Genomic DNA, 21,459 nt, shown 5'->3' on the forward strand with positions numbered 1-21,459 from the left:
ACCCAGCAGCTTCACATAAAGGTTGAACAAAAGGGGCAAGAGGACCGACCCCTGAGGCACTCCACAGATGAGAGGCCTCGAGGTTGACCTCTGCCCCCCTGCCAACACAAACTGCGACCGGTCAGAAAGAAAGGAGGAGAACCACCGTAACATGGTGCCCCCCATCCCCAACCCTTCCAACCGGTGCAGCATGATACCATGGTCGATGGTATCAAAAGCCGCTGAGAGGTCTAACAGGGCTAGAACAGAGGAGCAACCCCTGTCCCGAGCCCTCCAGAGATCATCTACCAACGCGACCAATGCCATTTCTGTGCTGTGCCCAGGCCTGAAACCCGACTGGAACAGATCTAGATAAGACGTTTCCTCCAGGAATTGTGGAAACTGTCGCACGACCACACTCTCAACAACCTTCGCCACGAAGCGAAGGTTGGAGACAGGATGGTAGTTGGCCAATACTGCCGGGTCCAGGGAGGGCTTCTTGAGGAGAGGCCTCACCACAGCCTCTTTCAAGGCTGTGGGGAAGTAACCCTCACTCAACAAAGCGTTAATAATTCCCTGGAGCCAGCCTCGTGTAACCTCCCGGGAAGCCAGTACTAACCAGGAGGGGCACGGATCCAGTAAACATGTGGCCGCACTAAGTCTCCCCAAAATCCTGTCCACATCATCAGGGGTCACAGAGTCAAACTCTTCCCAGATAATGTTCTCAAGACTATTCCTCGCCACCCTGCCCGAATCTACCCAGTCAGAGTCCAAATCCCCCCCAGATCTGAGCGATTTTGTCATACAGATATTGTCCGAAATCCTCAGCCCTGCCTTCCAGGGGGTCCTCCCGTGCTCCCGGTTGAAGCAGGGAGTGGGTCACCCTGAACAGGGCGGCCGGACGATTCTCTGATGATGCAATAAGAGCGGAAAAGTAATTAAACTTTGCCGCTTTTATCGCCACTAAGTAGGTCTTAATATGCAACCTTACTAGTGTTCGGTCAGATTCAGCGAGACTGGCCCTCCAACCGCTCTCCAGGCGTCTTTTCTGGCGCTTCATCTCCCTCAGCTCCTCGGTAAACCAAGGAGCCACGAGGGATCGGCACCGGGTCAGAGGCTGCAGAGGCACGACTCAATCCAAGGCCCCACCAGCCGCCCGATCCCAGGCAGCCACCAGGTCCTTGGCCAAGTCATGTGCCAGATCCTCAGGAGGTGGCCCAAGCTCCATCTGGAACCTCTCAGGATCCATCAGGCGCCTGGGGCGGACCCATCTTATTGGCTCCACCTCCCTGCGGCAGGGTGTAGCGGTTTGAAGGTCCAGGCGAAGGAGCGAGTAATCTGACCATGACAAGGGTTCCATGTCTATATCCCCTATAACAAGACCACTCAACCACTGGCCAGAGACAAAAATCAAGTCCAGAGTGTGACCCCCCCCCTGTGGGCAGGTCCATGAGCTAGCTGGGCCAGGTCCATGGCCGTCATGGAAGCCATGAACTCCCGAGCCATCTCGGACGTTTTCCCAATGGACGGCAAGTTGAAATCACCCATGACCATAAGCCTGGGTGTACCAACTGCCACCATGGCTATCACATCGAGGAGCTCCGTTGCCATGCGGCAGGGAGCCAGGTACGCAAGCAACAAGCCCATCTGAACCCCATGACCCCATCTCACAAAGAGGGATTCACATCCGGCAATTTGTGGCATAGTGGTCTCCCTCGGACCAAGACCTTCGTTAATAATAACCGCCCCTCCCCCGCCCCTCCCCTGGGCCCTCGGCTGATGGAATGCTCTGAAGCCTGGTGGGCACATCTCAACCAGGGGGACCCCTCCCTCCGGTCCCAACCAGGTCTCCGTAATACCCGCCAAGTCCGCTCCCCCCTCCTGTATAAAATCGTGGATGAGGGGGGCCTTATTTACCACGGACCTGGCGTTGCACAGCATCAGCCAAAGGCCCAGATCCTGAGTATCCGAGTCACCTAGTATCCGAGAGGAGCCTTGAAGACCGGGGCGCGCAATAGCTCTCAAACAGCGAGTGCGCTCCCGCGACACATGATATGGTCTCCTGCTCCCGCCATATCTGCCCCTCCCATCCACCGTGTTAATGGTCCATCCCTCATTGGTATAGCCCTCCATCCCCTCCCCAATCCCTCGTCCAGCACCCTCCAAACCGTTGCCCCGTGCCGGGCTCGGCTCCGACCTTAGTGGATTTCCCCTATAAGAGGTTAATTCAAGGGAAAAAATAGAAAGCAGAAAACATAAGTAAAATGCTGATGAAGCATCATGAGACTGAGTAAAATAATAGCTCTAAATCATTTTTTTCAAGAAATATGGTTGCACCCTTCCTTTGTAAGCACTTGTTGACTCCCAAATTGAAAAAGGAAGAATATTCAACCCAGCCCTACTACAACCCAGCTTTCATTTCCTTTTTACTCTATCCTATAACAAGAGGATTTTTTAAAAAATTATGTTTTTTGTCTTTCTGATAAATTTTAACTGGATTTGATATCTAGTCCAGTTAGTTATAGCAGTAATCAGGATTGAGAACAAACAACAAAAGAACAAGGTTTGTCTGAAGTGGTGTAGGGTTTCCTGCCTGGGTAGGGGGTTGGACTAGAAGACCTCCAAGGTCCCTTCCAACTCTGTTATTCTATTCTAACAAAGGTGCTTTTTCAAAAGGCAACTGGGCTTTCGGGTTTTTCTTTGAAGTCGTTTCGATTCTCATCCATGAAGCTTCTTGGATGAGAAGCAAAATGTCTTCAAAGAAAAACCAGAAAGTCCAGTTACCTCATGAAAAAAAGCACCTTTGGGACAACCATGGCCTGGATGACTGAGAATCTCCATAAACCAAGGAACAAGTTTCTTTTAACTTGGATTAGATACTGTAGGAAGACAGGCAAGTTAGTCTATAGCAGCCAAAAAATCAGGAGTCATCTGGTAGTCTCTTTTCAGATAACAACTTTTATTAATGAGCTCAAACTTTCATGAACTACGTATCATTTAGCCATTTTCTGGCTAATCTGATGTGGCGTTTAAACTGGGATGAAGTGTGGAGAGAGACAGGGAAGGAAGACAGATTGGTTATGTATATACAAAGTATATGCAAGACAGATATCCAGTACCAATTAACAATAATGTATTTAAAATCTATGGTCTTTCTTGAGACCTTCTGAGATTGCCTGAAACCTTTTATGTATGTGAATTCAGCAATCTCTTACTTAGTGGTGAAGTTAAAAGTCCCATTTTTACAAAACAGTCAGTTCGAGGTTTACTATAGAGTGTCTTGAAAAGCTGAAATATTCTGATAGTACCTCATCCTTATTTTGAGTCCGGATATCAGACTTGTCTCCATTGTTTTGGTGGGTTGGCCTGCATTTTAGAATGCAAGAGGGCATTGCTGGCAGATAGTGGCATATATCACATTAGAGGAAGAACATGTCAAGGGGACCTGTAGTATGAGTAAATGAAGTACCAAAATAGACTCCTGGATTTGTTGGTGGGCCTGATTTCCATGTTAGCATAATTGTTCTGAGGTTTCTTCTTGCTAGTGAGACTCTGTTTCAGGTTGAATGGTTGTCTGCATATAGGTATGAGTCTGCCACCCAGTGTCTGAAACTATACAGTGTCATTGTCCAGTATAGATTATGATTTGTTAATAATACAAATAGTTATTGTACTGTACTGTTATTCTATTTTTATAAATCCCCTCTAAGCTGCATCCATTTATCGATTGATCTTAGATAAAGTTCAGCCACCTAATTGCCCATTTTAATTTTACAGTCGAATTTTACTGTTTTAATTTTACAATCAAGTGGATCAGAACAAATGCAGTTGACATACAAAGAGTGACTAGGGATTATAAATTTGGTTGTGTTTTGGATAGAAGCTGGAAATCATGTAGGCATACATGGCAATCTGTAGAATTCCAGTTTATGTGTCTATTGCTTTACTGTGAGCTCAAGGAAGTAGATTATTCTACAGGTAGTGTGAAGTAGATTATTCTATAGATAGTGTGAACAACCTGCTGCAAATGGACCAGATGTGGTCCTGGCTCCTCTTTTTCACCAGCAGCTTTTTTAGATTTTAAAAAAGAAAGTACATGAACTAGTACTTTCAGTACAATAGTAGAGCTAAACAGGCCATGGATTTTCCATACGCAATGTGGCCAACATCAAAGGATGTTGAGAATTATAATGCAGTCAGATGTTTCTCATCCCTATTCTTGAGGTGAGTCTTCTGAAGTCTGAGTAACAGAATAACAGAGTTGGTAGGGACCTTGTTCTTCTTCTAATCCAACCCCCTGCTCAAGCAGGAGACCCTATACCTTTTCAGACAGAGGGCTGTCCAATCTCTTCTTAAAAGCCTCCAGTGTTGGAGCGCCTACAACTTCTGGAGGCAAGTCATTCCACCGAGTCAAGAAGATATGGCAAGCATGGACAGAGACAGCTGCAAAGAGGGGAAGGTGAAGTAAGTAACTAAAGCAACACTAATACAAACCAACTTCTGTTTCATTTCTACAGGCATCACATGGAAACAGCACATATGAAAGAGATGGAGCCAGCATTATAACAGGATAAGTTTGACTCAAGTGCTTAATCCTGTTGATGTCTCCAGGAATGGATTCCTCCACATTTGCATTCTCAGCAAAACGGTCAATATTTTGGGGATGACAGAAATCTTTACTTTATTGGATCCATGGATACTTCTATAAATAATTTTTATTAAAAGAAACATTTACAAAGATTTTAAAAACTACAGAAATAAAGAAGAAACAGAAAAAGTAAAAGAATAAAAGGGCAAAAGAAAAAGTGTATAACAAAAACACAAGGAAAGGAAAGGTATCTGAAGAAATAACTTCCTATCTTTTTTCCAACAGCTACAAATATAGAAATTTTTATCTATATCCTCCCATATTGCATATCATAGTCCTCTTCTTCCTGTAAATTATCCTTTTTAATTAATAAATCAGCAGTTTATTTTTATTCACATTCAGTAAATCAATCTATAAAAGGTAGATCCATGGAGATTTCTAAATGGACAAAACACCTATTACTCTGAGATACATGATTCTTTGTCAAGGATTTATCTGTTTTGGATTTCTAAAAAAATTAATTGGCTCAATGAAGGAAGTAGATATTTTGCCTAATATTTTTTTCAGATTATAATTAATAACAATGAATTTTAAAAAGGGATAGGGCAATTTAGACAGTATTTAAATGAAAGCAAAATTGTGGAGAAAACTAAAATTGAGTTAAAATAGTTTTATGAGGTGAGCTTAAAACAAGATACTGAAGGCCATAATAGGCAAAACTTCCATTGGGGATCAATCATGTTTGCATTCTCAGCATAATAATCTATATTTTTAAGGTTTCAGACAAACAATGGCAGAGGTGCAACTATTCAGCAATTCCACTGAAAATGGAATCTGTGATTATTTCTTGATATTTATATTAAGAGCGTAACAATTAAGCTTCCACTTCGTTAGACATGGAGAAGGTCTTTGATACAGTGCAAATCAAGTTTCTGAAGTATTCAAAGAAAAAAAGACTTCCTATTCAAATTTATCTTTTGGATTAAAAAAACAATATTTTTCTAGTCCTTCTGCTTGGATAATAGTAACAGGATTGTTTTTCCTATAATCAGTGTGAGACATGAATTAAGGATGCTTCCTTCATTCTTTAATGGTTGTTGATGTTTAATAAAACAATCTAGGGATATTCAAGCTGTACTTCAAACATAAAATGAAAATAAACTGTTATATGTGTATGGTATTTGAGCTCTTTCTGATTATTATTGTCTCAGTTTGCAGAAATGGTAGTGTGATATAGTATATACCCACAGCGGGTATAAATTGGAATACGTTCAATATAATGCTAATCACAGAAGAGGGAGAAAAACTAGAACATCATTATATCAAATACCTGAAGATAATTAGTCAAGGAAAATTCATTCTTTAGTTGATATTAATATTTGAAATTACATTACTTAAATAAAAGGGGATAGTAGAAGAAGGATAGAAATATCAACAAGTTTGTGAATAAGAATATATGTGAAAATTTTTATGGAGATATGTTTGTCTGTGTGCATGTGTATGTGTGTAATATGTATGATAGGTGGATAGATAGATAGATAGATAGATAGATAGATAGATAGATAGATAGATAGATGATAGATAGATAGATAGATAGATCATTGCTTATGTTGGCTCTAAATTGCTTTCAGTAGTGAAAATAATACTATTATAATTGTGTAATCACTATAAACCCGTTTTTAAGCAATAAAGTGACCTAGATTATATGAAATCGTATTGTCAGTCTGCCTCTCCACTAATAAGCATCCAGTTCAAAGGCTTTTTTAAGCCAACTGTTAGAGACCAATATCCTTCCAAGGAGACAATATCGTGTTTTTTGCAATAGTGCAAGTGTGATGCATCCAATTTGAGGAACATAGTTCAACCAGGCAGTAACACTGTCTTCTTTTTTCCTCCCCAGGACTAGATCATCTATACAGCAATAACAGAATCTAATTCTAACCCCAAAGGAGTGGATACCAGTGGATCAAACCAAAGTATATTTATTTATTATTAAACTTCTATGCCGCTCATCATCCCAGAGGCGACTACAGGCAGCTAACAGACATTCAATTTAAATGCACTGTAAGCAGTAAAAGAATAAATAAGGGTCTTAAATTTAAAATTTCAATTAAAATGAAACTAAGCAGGGTGAAGAGGGTGAGAGTAAAGAGTCCACACAGGAAAGAGGTGAGATTTTATCTACTATACACCATTAGCCAAATGCCAAAGCCCCATTGGGGCCTCAGGCTAATTGGCACAGCCATGTCTTCAAAGGCCGAAAGAATGGGAGCAGATCTCACCTCAGGAGAAGGGGGCATGACGTTCCAGAGACATGAATGGTTCTTCAAATTAAGACCATAATCAACCTTTTAAAAATCTCCGTTGATGAAATGAAGAAACCTGCAAGCATAGTTTTTCAATTCCTGTTCTCGGTTCCAAATTCCTTGTACATTATTCAAATTTAGTTTGGAAAACTTTTTATGTGGTTGATATTATTGAGTTGTTAGTTTAGTATCTGTAAAAGCCCAAGAACATCTTGATTTGTGTTTATTGCCAATGGAAACACCAGGGGTGGTAGATATATGCATATCTGGTAGCGCCATTAAATTACTTGATTTAATTTAACTGTATAAGCAAGGCTGAGAAATATTATATTAAAGGCCTGCATAGAACTGTTTAAACCTTTTGTTTCTTCTATATTATCTTATTGTTATAATGAAACTTAATAAAAATTACTATTAAAAAATCTTCATTTTTCAAAAATACAATGCATAATAGAACAAAAATTGAAATGATAGACATTCCAAATATCCCTTCTTTAGAAAATAGAAATACACTAATTAATATCCAGCTCTCCAATTCATTTGTTGCTAGCATGTTACACATACTGAGCACCATATTGTTTAAACGTGCCTTTCCCTGAGGTAATCCAGAAGAGCCTTCTCTGTTGTTGTAGCCCTGATCTTTGGAACATTGTACACACACAGCCCAAGGTGAGATTCACACCAGGAGTGGGTTCTACTTACCTTTACTACCGGTTCGCAACGGTGCCCCGCGCACATGCGTAGAAGCTTCCTGATGATGTCTGGGTCAGTGAGCGGAGCCTCCCACCAGTTTTACTACCGGTTTTTGCGAACCGGTCCAAACTGGAAGCAACCCATCACTGATCCACATCCACCTTGCTGACCTTTTGTGCTACTGATCTGCGGCAAATAATAGACCATGAAGCTTAGCAATGTCCCCACTCATAGGACCCAGACACGAAAACTTGACTTTGCCAGTTGACCTGGGATCCTAACAAGGGTGCAGCATTCTGTTGATGGCTATCAAATTAAGAGAAGACCACACCTCTCCCTGTGTACTTTGTGCTCCTATCCTCCACATCAATTAATAACTGTAATTATTATTATTGTTGTTGATGATTGTTTTATCATTTCAATGTGTACCCATTTTTAATGTTTGTATAAGCCACCCAGAGTCATTCTAGATGAGATGGACAGCACATAAATCTAACAAATAAATAAATCCAGTGCCTTTGATGTTTGAAATGCTATACTGTAGCTCAAAATGCATCAGCTGATGGCCACCTTGTGTTGGGGATGACAAGAGCTGTTGGAGTCAGAGCCTGAATTCGCAGAAGAGGATGAGCCAGAACTGGAACCGACGGAGGTTGAGGGGGCAGCCTCATTGGCTTCGGAGAAACATGGGGAGGAGCAGGACAAGGTAGCCCCGGGCCCCTCGGGCTTGGGACAGCTTACCAGCAGGGAGGAACAGAGGCAGGACAACCAAGAGGGCAGACAGTGGAGATGAAGAGCAACAGAGCTCAGCTGATGAGCAAGGACCACCCCCTTCTGATCCCTAAACACAGAGAGTGGAGAGGAGGTGGGAACAGCACAGGCCAACCCGACAACTCGGGAGGAGAGCGCCCGCCCCTCTTCACAAGGCACACCTGGGGACTGAGATTTAAGGAGACGCTGTGGAATGGAGCATTTGTCAGGAACAAATGCTGAATTCGTGGAGTTTTGTGTGCCGTTGCCGATGTTTGGAATTTGCTGGACTTCTTGTCATATTCCTTGTTTCCTGGACTTTTTGCCTTATTCCTTGCTTCCTGGACTCATTGACTTATTTCCTTGCCCCGCTGGACTTCTTGCTTTGAAGCCATTGTGCTAACAGAGTTTGCTGGACTACTTGCAGCCAGAGGCTGCTGGAGATGTGTATATGTGAACACTTTGGTCCGGGACTTGCCATAAACGTGGAAGAGTTTGGAGGAAAGTTGGAGCAATAAAGGGGTGTTTTGAACTATCAGCTGACTGTGTTGCCTCAGTGCCTTGCCCTGGGTCATCACAGTTTTGTTATAGCCTGAAAGTATATTATGAAAGGCATTTTTTAAAATGTATTGATTCTCACCCATGAAAGTTGCCTTTGGTCAACTGGTTTAGAGTTCTGGGTACTAGCCCTACAAATTTGAAAGCATAACTTGGGAGCAAGCTTTGCTTTAGACTACAGCAAATAATGGACCATGACCCTTGGTAGTGTCCCCACTGCCAGGAACCAGGAGACCTTCTCTAGAGCTTTCTGCAACTTGATACACACACACACACATATATATTATTAACTGAAGATGTGATGTTGCACAATCCTCTTCTTTTAGTCATTCTAGGCCCTGCAGCTTTTAGATTGAAACTGCAAACATCACCAGATGGTTGAAATAAAGTAGGATATGAGTACTAACTAGTCAGAGCAGGGAGCTAAAAATGTTCTTACAAACTTTCCTTCAGAGAAACCCAGGAGCAACAGGGAAGTGAGATTTGACCATTGTAGGAAGTTAGCACCCACCCTTTTCTTGGAAGAATGAAATATTTTTGGAAATGTTGAAAAGGCAGAATATTATATTTTCCTGGATGAGAAATGGAGAAACATGCCTCCCACCCCACACACACACCTTTGTTAATGGGCCATTAAGGCCTCAGCCAAGCTCACTCAATGGGCCATATCTGCAACACAATAGGACCCATCTAGGACAGAAACTCACCACATGGCACCTGGGAAGATTACATCAGCCAGCAAGGCTAGCTAAGACCCCCACCTCCTGAAAGTCTGACAACCAATCAGGATACTCTTTCAGGGCCCCAGGAAGTTCAAAGCCAAAGAGAGCATAAAACCCGGGGACTCGCTGTATCTCGCCCCTTTTCTGTTCAGGAACTCAAGCCATGTGATCCTGTCCACCATTAAACCATCTTTCCAAGCAGTCTCCATGTTTCCAGTGTCTTTTTCCCTATTTGCAGCTGAACCCAGAAGGATATTTCTTCCTACACCAGGGTAAATGGGGGAGGAGGAGGGGTGAGGGAGGAGGGATTGAAAGATTTGGGCAGATCTTGCTGGGAGGGCTGTCTAGTTTATGTTACTTTAGATATATCATTCATAAAACCAAATATTGATATTTTAGTTATTGTAAAATTCTGCCAGCTAAGTAGCCATGTGAAGTCACTCTGTTTCGCAGTTATTTCAAAATAACAATTCTAATTCAATCAATGCAAATTTAATGGCAAGTTGTAATATTCTTCTTCTTTTTTTACTCACAGAGTCTCTTATGCTGATGTGGCCATGTTGCGGCTTCAGATTGTTCAGCTAGAGACTTGTGACAATTTCCAGGGATGAGATTCCTGAGCTAGAGTTTCCTGCATCTTTCTGCTGCCATCTAATGGTTGCCCAGACTTTTGCATTCCAGACCGATAGCCACCCCATGTGTTATGTATGTATCTATTTTGTGCGGGAAATTCAAATGCACCATGTATGATCAAAAGGCTAGTATGTCAAAAACGATAGCATTTTCAGAGTCTGGAAACATGGCAATTCCACACAAGAAGCTTCCTCATGTTTTTGGGCGGGGCTATATATAAGCAGTTTTTTGAAATCCTGAAAAGTCGTTGCACAAAACTGTAAGCTAAATGGATTGATAATCTGACCCATTCTAAAGTCACTTTGAAAAAGACTGCAGTGCTGAGACATGCACTGTACTGTTGCTGGTTCTTGCAATATTAATGTTAACATGCTTTTTATTCCAGCAGAGGGCAGTAAAAGCTCACTCAGTGTCCAGAAGTTCAAGCCAAAAAAGTGTTTCTTCAGCATCCTTTGTGAATAGAGTGCTCACCTTTCAGAATTAATCTCTTTTCCTCCTTTCTGGGAAGATACTCTTCATGGAATCTACACTACTGGATCTCTCTCTCTCTCTCTCTCTCTCTCTCTCTCTCTCTCTCTTCCTCTCCCTCTCCCTCTCCCTCTCCCTCTCCCTCTCCTTCAGCCTTGCCTCCTGGAGACTGCTTGGACAAGTGCCTGCAGTTTTCTTGGCAAGATTTCAGGTGTAGTTTTCCCTTGCCTCCTTCCTAGAACTGAGGGAGAATGGCTGGACTAAGATCACCTGTGTGCCTAAAGCTGGACTAAAACTCACTGTTTCCGAACATAAACACTGCCTTTGTGAGATTCTGCAGTTAATAGCTGAAAAGTGTATCAGCCACTTGGGCTGATACTAAGAAATTAAACCACACTCAAGGTTTTAGTGGCTCACGGGATTATCCGGCCAACATTAAACTGACAATGCACTGTACCCCACAGAACCTCATCTCCCTTAGAGTCACTTGTTATAATGGTAAAACAAGATGCTTAATTTTCATTGGTCAGATTATTTATAGGACTTTATCTCTGTGGTGAGCTCAGAGGCTGGATATACAAGAAAATCCTTCATTCTGGGTTTATTTAAACTGACAGGGATTCCAAGCTTATGCTATAATTGAACTTCTTTATGGCTTTTTGTCTCTTCTGCATTAGTGGCATCCTATCTCTCTAAACATATTTTAGCAGTAGATTTTAACACATTACACAACGAGGTGTACCAGACTCCCACAAGCTATCCTTTTTTAGAGCATAAGTGACAATCTCACTCTTCCAGATTCTGGGTTGAATCTTCCTCTCTATGTTCTCCCACCTTTTCAGTCAGCACTCTTGAGGTCCTTCAGGCAATACTTTGACTGGGAAGCTGGTTCTGATCCCTCTGGCCATTTTTGCAATGTGTTTTGCAGCAGCTCTTTCATATATAAAGAACAGAGCCTTGGTAGTACAGTGGTTTAATGCACCCTGTTATTAACACAGCTGCCTGCAATTTCTGCAGGTTCAAATCTTACTAGGCTCAAGGTTGACTCAGCCTTCCATCCTTTCTAAGGTAGGTTAAATGAGGACCCAGTTTGTGGGGGCAATAAGCTGACTTTGTATAAATATACAAAAGGATGAAGGCTATTGCTTAACGCACTGTAAGCAGCCCTGAGTCTCCGGAGAAGGGCGGCATATAAATCAAATTAAAAAAAAAAAAAACCAAAAAAAACCCATATAGTTGTATGAACTTACTGGACATAACAAAGGGATGTCCAAATAGATGAGAAAAGTATAAAAGAGCTTTCCAACCAAATGAAAAGAAAAGAAAGCCGCAGCAGAGCTACGGACCAGTAACTGCTCCGGAGTTATGAAAAGGAAGGGAAAACACTGTTGCCTAGCTACAAAGAGGGCATTCCAATACTTAGCATTCCATTTCCATCCATGCATATGACAATAATCCCACCCTTAACTCTTGTAACCCTTGCATACTTATAGGAATTTTGAGTGAGATGACTCAAGACAGATTAGGGACACTGACTTTCTGAGAACAAACAACGTTCATTTATTCTCCTTCTTACTCCGCCCTACAGTCTGATATTGCCAGGGCAAATTACAGAGGGTCAAATAAGGCAAGCACAGCAGAGGGCAGCACCGGCTATCTTAAAAAAAATGCTAAGCAGGGTTGGATCTGATTTGGAGAGGTGGCCACCAGGGAATCCTGAGATTCTTTGTTTGCTGCTGGCAAGCAACAGTTGGTGGGGAAGGAAACAAAGCCAGTGAAATCCACCAATCACCTTGTTTGTAAAATAAGGCCAGCCCCAGTCTCTGTTTTTATTATCGTGGCAGATTAGGGCTCAGCAATCTGGGCCACAAACTGTATGTTGGTTTTACTACCAGGTCAAGGGTCAGTAGGAGGAACTTGAAAGTAGTTGTCTATCTTTAACACGATAAAGTTTGTAGCTGAAGAAACAGCTTGATCTGATTCAAGGAAACAATTGGACAGACTGGAAGAGCTTTTCCACACAACAGAATGGAAGAGCTACCCACCAATTCCCGAGTGGGCACTAAACAATACTGGCCTAACACTAGCTGTCCCCTCTGCCAATTCTCATCTGCCTTCTGTTGTGCCTGTTTGAGTCCCTCCCTAACAAAAAGGGTTATCCTGCTTGGCCTGGGCGCCAGTTGTGTTGGGCAAGGCAATTGGTTTATTTCACTGGCTTTTCTGCCATTCTCTTTCAACAAGTTGCTGGGCAGTGCACACACACACACACACACACACACACACACACACACACACACACAATCTGCAAGTCAGAGTTCTACTGTAGGAAAATGATGAATCTTTGGCTGGTTCGTCTGTCCCTGCCTGCCCCCATTTGGATATCTTTCAGATTAAAATTAGATGAAATAAAAGGAAAGCATCCAAGCAGAAATAGGCCAGAGAAGAAGCAGGCAAACCCTGCCATGATTGGGCAACCAGAAGATCCTATAGATTAGGAGAACTGAAGCTGACCAATGGGAGTGAAGTTATTGATTTTGACAAATATGTGGAAATATATCTATTTCCAAAGAACTACAAATATACTCCATCTTTCCTTTTATTTATTTTACCGAGCTAGTAGCTGCTGTAGTTGCAAATGGTTCGGAATGGCATACATCTCGCAACATTTGTGAAATAGGTTGTAACTTGCGAGTACAATAAAACCAAAACGTATCAACAGCACTATGTTTTCAAAATCATCATTATTAAACATAAAATTATGATTCTGAAAGCATAGCTCTGCTATGTTTTGGCTTTATTGTTAATTAATATTATTACTGTGGCTTTTCCATTTGTTTACTGTCTAGGCTCACCTTAACGGAAGTGGTTTATAAATTCATTAAGACTTCATATATAAATTTAATATATTAATAAACATTTCTTCTTCCTCTCCAGACAAAAAAGGTAGAGTTTGATCTTCTCCGTTCAGGCTTCTCTTAGCCAATATTGGAATTAGGAACCTCACAGGTGGTAATTCAGGAACATAGTTCTTGGGTAAGTACTGTATTGCAAGTACTATTGGTGTAGACTTTCCTAGCTGGCATTAATGATGACCTTTTGGGCTGAATGGCCGTGGTCTAGTTTTCTTTTGTTCTTGACTTTTTTCCAAAATTGGTACTCTTAGAACCAGTACTCTTTGAGTTTCTTCAAAATGCATCAATCAGATGAGGAACCAATCAGGAAGCAGTTTTCTTGAACTCCAGTGATACGGACCAATCAATGAGAAGCTAGCCAGGTTTAAATATTAGAAGCAAAGCAACCTGTTTCAGTTGCCTATGAGCTGCTGAAAGAAATACCACAAGGTAGTTCATTCTACCTCTGCAGTTTGATTTAAAATCAAAATTGCTGGAAAACATCAGAACAGAAGAAAATCTGACCATTCAGCCCCAAGGCTCAACACTGCTTTTCTTGGAAAACTGTTAAATAAGAAAACTGACAACTACCAAATTGCTGGATTCATATGAGAGATAGAAACTGTCAATGGGGCAGAAATTATATGTTTGGGTGGGTAATACCATTTAATTTTTGCACCTCTTTCTTTTATCCAAACCGCTTTTGGGAGGAAGGAACAATTAACATGTGGCTCTTGTGGCTGTAACTAATACTTTGTTTCTGACTTTGCTGAACCAGATCTTCTCAACTCAACCTTATTGGAAACTTGAAGAGAAGCTTCAAATGTCCAAACTCTTTTTTTTTAGGGTAGGTGTGGAGATATTGGGTCAGAAAGAAACTCAGAAAATAACATTAATTGAGGAGCAGAAGCTCTGAGAGAAATGATTGAGAAGAACCAGGGCTGGCTAGTGATCAGTGGGTAAGGTTTGTACTTTTCCCAAACTCTATGATTCCCTCCTATTATTAGTCATCTAACATTGTCTTCAGGTTAAGGGAATGGGAAAGCATAAGAGATTTTATACATCTGACTAAAATTAATTCTTTTCAAACAAGATTCTTGCAGTTATTCTCTTTAACAAGATTATTTCAGAAGAAAGGGATGGAATTACAAAAAATTCCAGCAACTCAACTATTTTCAGTTAGCACTAATATATTGTTGTATATGTTAGGATAAAATTTATGGCTTTCTATCAGATCTAGTAAAGAAATAGGTCTCGTCACTGAAATGGGGAAAATTTGCAGTAAACTCTTCATACCACCATTTTAGAAGTTTGTTTGGGAACTGACATTTATTGCAACTGTCCTTGGATGACATAGGAGGAAAATACTGACAATATTTACACTTACAGGCCTGCCTTGGTGACAGTCATATTAATTATATATATTTTGAGAAATATACTTTATAAATGGAGAAATAAGATAATTAATTGAAGTAATGCTAAGAAATTAAGATTTGAAGGGTGGATGGTGATATTGTTTATATATTATGTATTAAGAAGAGATTAAGAAAAAAAAAGTAGGGAAAAAGAATATCATGGCAGAAATTGAAATATGTAAATTGTATTTGGAAAAAACAAAAAAGAAGATTGGAATAGATTATAAAAATCAATATATAACTATGTTATAAGTTGTATAAGATGCGACCCAGTCAATACTCTGTTCATGAAATATGTATGTAAAAGAAAAAATTAATAAAAATTGTTCAATAATAATAATAATAATAATAATAATATATATTAACTAAAAACTTCCCATGAGTTTTTAAAAAATATTTATTTGATTGTTTGTTAATTTATGTTCTGCCTTTCTGTTACAAATTCATAAATTCAAAAATACAAAGCACAAAAACAATAAAATGTGACAGGAAAATCTGTGTAATAAAAATCAAAATTAAAATCAATTAAAAACTTAACAGAAGAGATGCATTTTGCCATTCTCTTCAAGACTGAGAGGGCAGAGACTGTTCTACGGCCTAGGAATTATTATTATTTTCTTTATCAACCTGGAATATTCAGAACAACACAATATATAAGTTTAGGTACAATCAATAAATATTGCCGATTACAGTATATAAAACCAATGATGAGGCTGAATTTAAAACAATCTCCACTATTCTCTCAAACTGGATTTATTTATTTATTTATTTATTTATTTATTTATTTATTTATTTATTTATTTATTTATTTATTTATTTGAAGAAATTCTATGGCCACCTATCTATTTCATATAAGGATTCCAGGCAGTTCCAAACCATCAGTAAAAAGAGGAATAAAAACAAATCTGCCCTTCCCAGCCAGCTCCAGACCAAACTCCCATTTGAGCCCAATGCTCCAAAGAACAGCCCAGCCTTCAGGGCCTTCCTGGAGGCAAAAACAGTTGGGGATCTATCCCATTTTGTCAACCCTGAAGATTGAGTTCATAATGTCTGCCATAACCCATGAAGCTAGGGCAGACCAGAAGAGGGCTGATCCGAGCCCTGGACGCCCATATTATTTCTGTAATTACCAGGCCTCTTGCACTGCTTATGAGTTTCCGATTGTATGTTTGGTCATTTCCCCACTAGTGGCCTATCACATTTTATTGGCTCGTCCTGCTGTTATTGCACCAAAATAACCATAATGAGGACAGGCTTTAATTAAATTGCTGCAGTGCTGGCTAGGTGATGCTATAAAATGCTATAACTCGCTAGTGGGGAAATTACCTCCTAAAAATACCATAGTATCAAAGCTGCTTTCAGAGTTAAACAACTTGCTGATTGAGCTGAAGCTCAATCAAACAGCCATCTTGAATATATGGTTGTTTCCTTTATTTATTAATGTACTAACGTCCTTTTATGACATCTTAATTAATATGACTTTCATCTTGCAATTGATAAAACATTGTTTAGAGTAGTTAAAATAAAAAAGAGCTAATGGAAGATCTCCCCATTCTTGCAAAAAAGGATATTAAAGTAGGAAATAAAGTTCAGTCTAAATAAATGAAAAACTACTCATGGTGAGTAATTGCTGAAAAATTCATAGATATTGAATTTGAGAACTGTGCTGGTGATGATTGGTCAAGAAAAAGGTCCTGGGCAGCTCAATGAAGATGTCTACTTCAGGTTTGAGAGTTATTAGGGAAGATAATTGCCAAAAATAAATCTGACAATTTCTTATTAATGCCTTTATACAGAGGTCTATTGTAGCATTAGTTGGAATCTTCCACACAGAATTAGTCACAGGATTTTAAAAGTAAATTGTAAAGTAGGAATAGGATAACAGATGGAATCAAGAAGTTAAATAACACCTTCCTTATGAACATCACATTTGAAGTTAATTTATATAGAAAAGAAGACGATAACGGTAAAGAAAATTACAAAAGTGAAAAAAGTGGATAGGGAAATATATAACGTTCCTATTATGAATAACGTATCGGCAAAGATATTCTAGAAAATGTGGGTTTAGAATTGAAATATCAGGTATCGCATAAATGTTCACCAAGAAGTTTCCTTGCATAACAAGAGATGAAAGAATAAATAAGTGGAATTTTGTTTCAGTGAGTGATTTTTGGATGGCTGGAAATTATAGAACTGGAGAAGCAAATGCTACAGGCAGACATTTAACCAGAAACCAAGTAAAATTAAGACTTGGGAAAATCTTTTGTAGACTATCTCAACTTATGATTCAACCATCTTCATCAGTTGCCCCTGTACCCTTCTCCATCTTTATGTTATTATTCCCTATATCCATGAATTCTAGATATCCAAAAGAATTCTAGATTTTAAAAGAATCAGACCACCACACTGGAAGGCAGCTTTTGATGAATTCCAATGGAAGGAGTTTATTAAAATCTCAAGATTTCAAATTTTAGAAATCCTGAAGGATGGAAATCCTATGAAATGTGATACTGAAAAGAATACAGTTTTTACTAGAGAAAAAAATGGAAATATTTATAGAGATGAATATGATTATATGTAGAGCTCTCTAAAATGCTGAAGAAAAACAAGATGGAAGCAGGTACAAATAACACAACTACAAAATAACGCAGACTCATTATCCTCACAAACTGTTGAAATTGGGTCATGTAGGCCCATGACCTGAGGCCCATGAGAAAAACAACAATAAGAAAAAGGGTTCTTTGGGTATGCCATAAACAAAAAGAAAACCAAAAGGATAGCGGTCTATTTCAAACAGAGAGTTACGACTTAGCCTGGATGAGGAGAAGGCCTCCCACCGGCCAGTACACTCTCATAGAAAGGGACTCCTCCGGGTGCCGTCAGCCAAACAGTGTCGACTGGCGGCCCCTAGGGGGAGAGCCTTCTCTGTGGGGGCACCTACCATCTGGAATGAGCTCCCCCCGGAGATACGGAGGATCCCGGATCTGCGCTCCTTCCGCCGTGCTGTGAAAACCTTTTTATTCCATCAAGCGGGCTTGGCCTGATCTCTTCCCTTTTTAAATATGTAAATTTTAATCTGTTTTTAAATTATTGGGGTATTTTAACTTGTCTGGGCCAAAAAGTTTAATTTGATTTTATTGGGTTTTTAAATTTTGTGTATTTATGTATTTTATTGTTGGCTGTTCACCGCCCTGAGTCCTTCGGGAATAGGGCGGTATACAAATCAAATAAAAGATAAAAGATAAAGAAAAGAAGGCAGAATTTTCTGAAGTCTTGCTTTTGACTAGGAAAATGAATCCCATACCTGGTCATCATCATGCCACAGGAGGAAAAGTGGAACGACACCTTAGAAAGACAAAGAGAGGGTAAGAAAGAGCTGAACTAATTAAAAAAAAAATTCAAGTCTCCAGGTCCAAATAGATTCTAACCTAGAGTACTGAAGGAACTAGTGTAGATGTTCCCAACAGAAGCAGTCTTGATCAGCTCTAATAATTCCAGAAGGTCTTCCTGCTGGTGAGGTCCCAAAAGACTTGAGGAAAGCAAATGTCATCCCCATCTTCTAAAGGAGAAGGATGAGGATCCAGGAAACTACAGATGTGTCTGCTTGATATCTAAACTGGGCAAGTTCTTCAATGAGGTTATTAAATAGAATGTTCCTGGGTAGACATGCTACAATTAACTGGAACCAGCATGGATGTTGCAAATGAATCATGATAGAATAATTTTATATCCTTTTTTTTTAAGAGTTACTGTTTTAATAGAAAAGGAAAATAGCATAGGCATAATGTAGTTCAAACTCAGCAAAATGTTCAATAACATCTTTCTTAATAATTTCCTTAATAAAATGGTTAGACTTGGGTGAGATCAAACTAGATGACCTCACAATTGTGATGTAATCTGGTAAGGAGATGGATTCCTAGGAGGGAGGGGGGTGCATTCTAGAGGAGAAAAACTCAACTCAGTCCAGATATTATATATGAGAGAAAGAGGGTGAAGTCAGCCCCTCCCTAATAGTTCACAGGTAGTTCTCGACTTACAACCACCAAAATTTCTGTTGTTAAACAAGACAGCTGTTAAGTGAGTCTTGCTCCATTTTACAACCTTTCTTGCCACAGTTGTTAAGTGAATCACTGCAGGAAAGTTAGTAACATGGTTATTAAATGAATCCGGCTTCTCCATTGACTTTGCTTTTCAGGAGGTTGCTAAAGTTGATCACATGATCCCAGGACACTGCAACCATCATAAATACATGGCAGTTGCCAAGTGGCTGAATTTTGATCATGTGACCTCGGGGAGACTGCAACAGTCATGTTAAAAAGCATCATAAGTCATTTTCTTCAGTGCCGTTGTAACTTCAAACAGTCACTAAACAAATGGTTGTAAGCAGTGGTGAAATCCAAATTTTTTTACTACCAGTTCTGTGGGCGTGGCTTGGTGGGCATGGTGTGGCTTGGTGGGCATGGCAGGGGAAGGATACTGCAAAATCCCCATTCCCGCCCCACCCCTGGGGGAAGGATATTGCAAAATCTCCATCCCCACCGCACTCTGGGGCCAGCCAGAGGTGGTATTTGCTGGTTCTCCGAACTGCTCAAAATTTCCGCTACCAGTTCTCCAGAACCTGTCAGAACCTGCTGGATTTCATCCCTGGTTGTAAGTCATTTAGTATTGTCTGTATATGGTAGAAGCAGATAGTAGAGTGCTGAGTCTGGCAAGATTTTGTTTATAGGTATAAAACAATAAACAACTCAGCATGGGAGAATCACCAAATATCATTCTTGATTTTGGCCCTGAAACAATTGACAGAGCACTTTTTCATGGCTTGGCTTTGCTTGGAGGAAATTTCAGGTGGATCCTGGACCTAAGACTTTTTATCAGTGACTTAGAATAAAGGATTGAGGTGATGGTTTTCAATATTTGCATATGACACAGGGCAAAAAGGTGTGGCTAATACTTAGAGGGCAGAGGCAAGTTTCAGAAAGATTATAGGCCAACTTGAGCAATGGGATGAAATCAGGAGTGGGTTTCACTTACCTTTGCTACCAGCCTGCTCGCGTGCGCGCCATATCTGTGCAAGCGCAGAAGGTTCTGCGCATGCGAAGACCGTATTTGATGACGTCCTGGCGGGTGGGTGGAGCCTCCCGCCACCACCGCTACTGGTTCACCCGAACGGTGGCGAACCTGTAGCAACCCACCACTGGCTGAAATGAATAGGATGGAATTTAGTTAAGAAATTGTAAAGTTTTATAACTGGGTAGGAAAAACAAAAGGCACAACTACAAGATAGGGGAGAACTCTCTTGGCAGTTGTACATGTGAATGATTTCTGTGGGAAAAAAGAAACAGTGGGCTGATTTATAATAAAAAAAGGGTTTTATCATAAAAGTTTTGGGGGTTTTCCCTCATTCTCAGGAATTATTCTTTCTTTTACCCTGAGTTTCTGCCACTGAAAAAAAGCAACCAAAAGAGAAAGGAAGGAATGAGCTCAAAGGCTTGGCAACAGCCCCCCGTTTCTGCCTTCCACCACTGTGTCCTTTTTAGCCACAAATGAAACAAGTGTTTAACTTGATCCCACAATGTGAAACAGATGCTAAAAAGACAATGCTATTTTAAGATGAGTCAATAAGAGCATAAAATCCATATCAATGAGAAGAAATTCTATCCATTCTACTCTACTCGGGTCTCACACCACTTGGAAAATTATATCCAGTTTGGGGATCACAATTCAAAGTAATAGTGACAAATGAGTAGTATGACAAGTAGAATGAATAGGAAGACTCCCAGGAAACTCTAGCAAGTGAATACTTTCTACTCCCTTCTGATTCTGTCTTCAAGGGGGAGAGTCAGGGGTGGGTTCTACTTACCTTTACTACTGGTTTGCAGCAAGGCTTCGCTTGCGCACGCTCTTCTGCACATGCGCAGAAGCGTTTTTATGATGTCGGGTCGGTGGGTGGAGCCTCCTGACGGTTTTACTACCGGCCCTATAGAACCGTTGCGAACCGGGGGCAACCCATCACAGAGTGATTTTCAAGAATGGTTCTACAAGCATCTGAATAACATTTCTCCAATTCTCAACCACTTGAGTTTTCCTCCCTAATCTAAGGGAAGGAAGTCTGTGGTCCTTCACATGTTGTTAGGTTCCAGCTCCCAGCTGCCTTGACCTACATGGCCAACAGACTGCCCTCCCCCTTTACAAGCCAACAATATGGCATTTGGGGGCAAAATATTTATTTATTTATTTATTTATTTATTTATTTATTTATTTATTTTTCAGATTTCTATACTGCCCTTCTCCTTTCGGACTCAGGGCGGTGAACAGCCAAAGTAAAACATTTGTACACAAAAGTTAAAATAGATTTAAAATAATTAAATAAAGTTTGGACCATAATTTAAAACATTTCAATTCAAAACCAATATCAAATTTTAAAAACCTACCATAAAATCAGGACAGCCTGGCTAA

Source organism: Pituophis catenifer, unplaced genomic scaffold (assembly GCF_029215685.1).
Source record: "Pituophis catenifer annectens isolate HBS135680 unplaced genomic scaffold, rPitCat1.0.hap2 SCAF_2, whole genome shotgun sequence".
NCBI lineage: Eukaryota > Metazoa > Chordata > Lepidosauria > Squamata > Colubridae > Pituophis > Pituophis catenifer.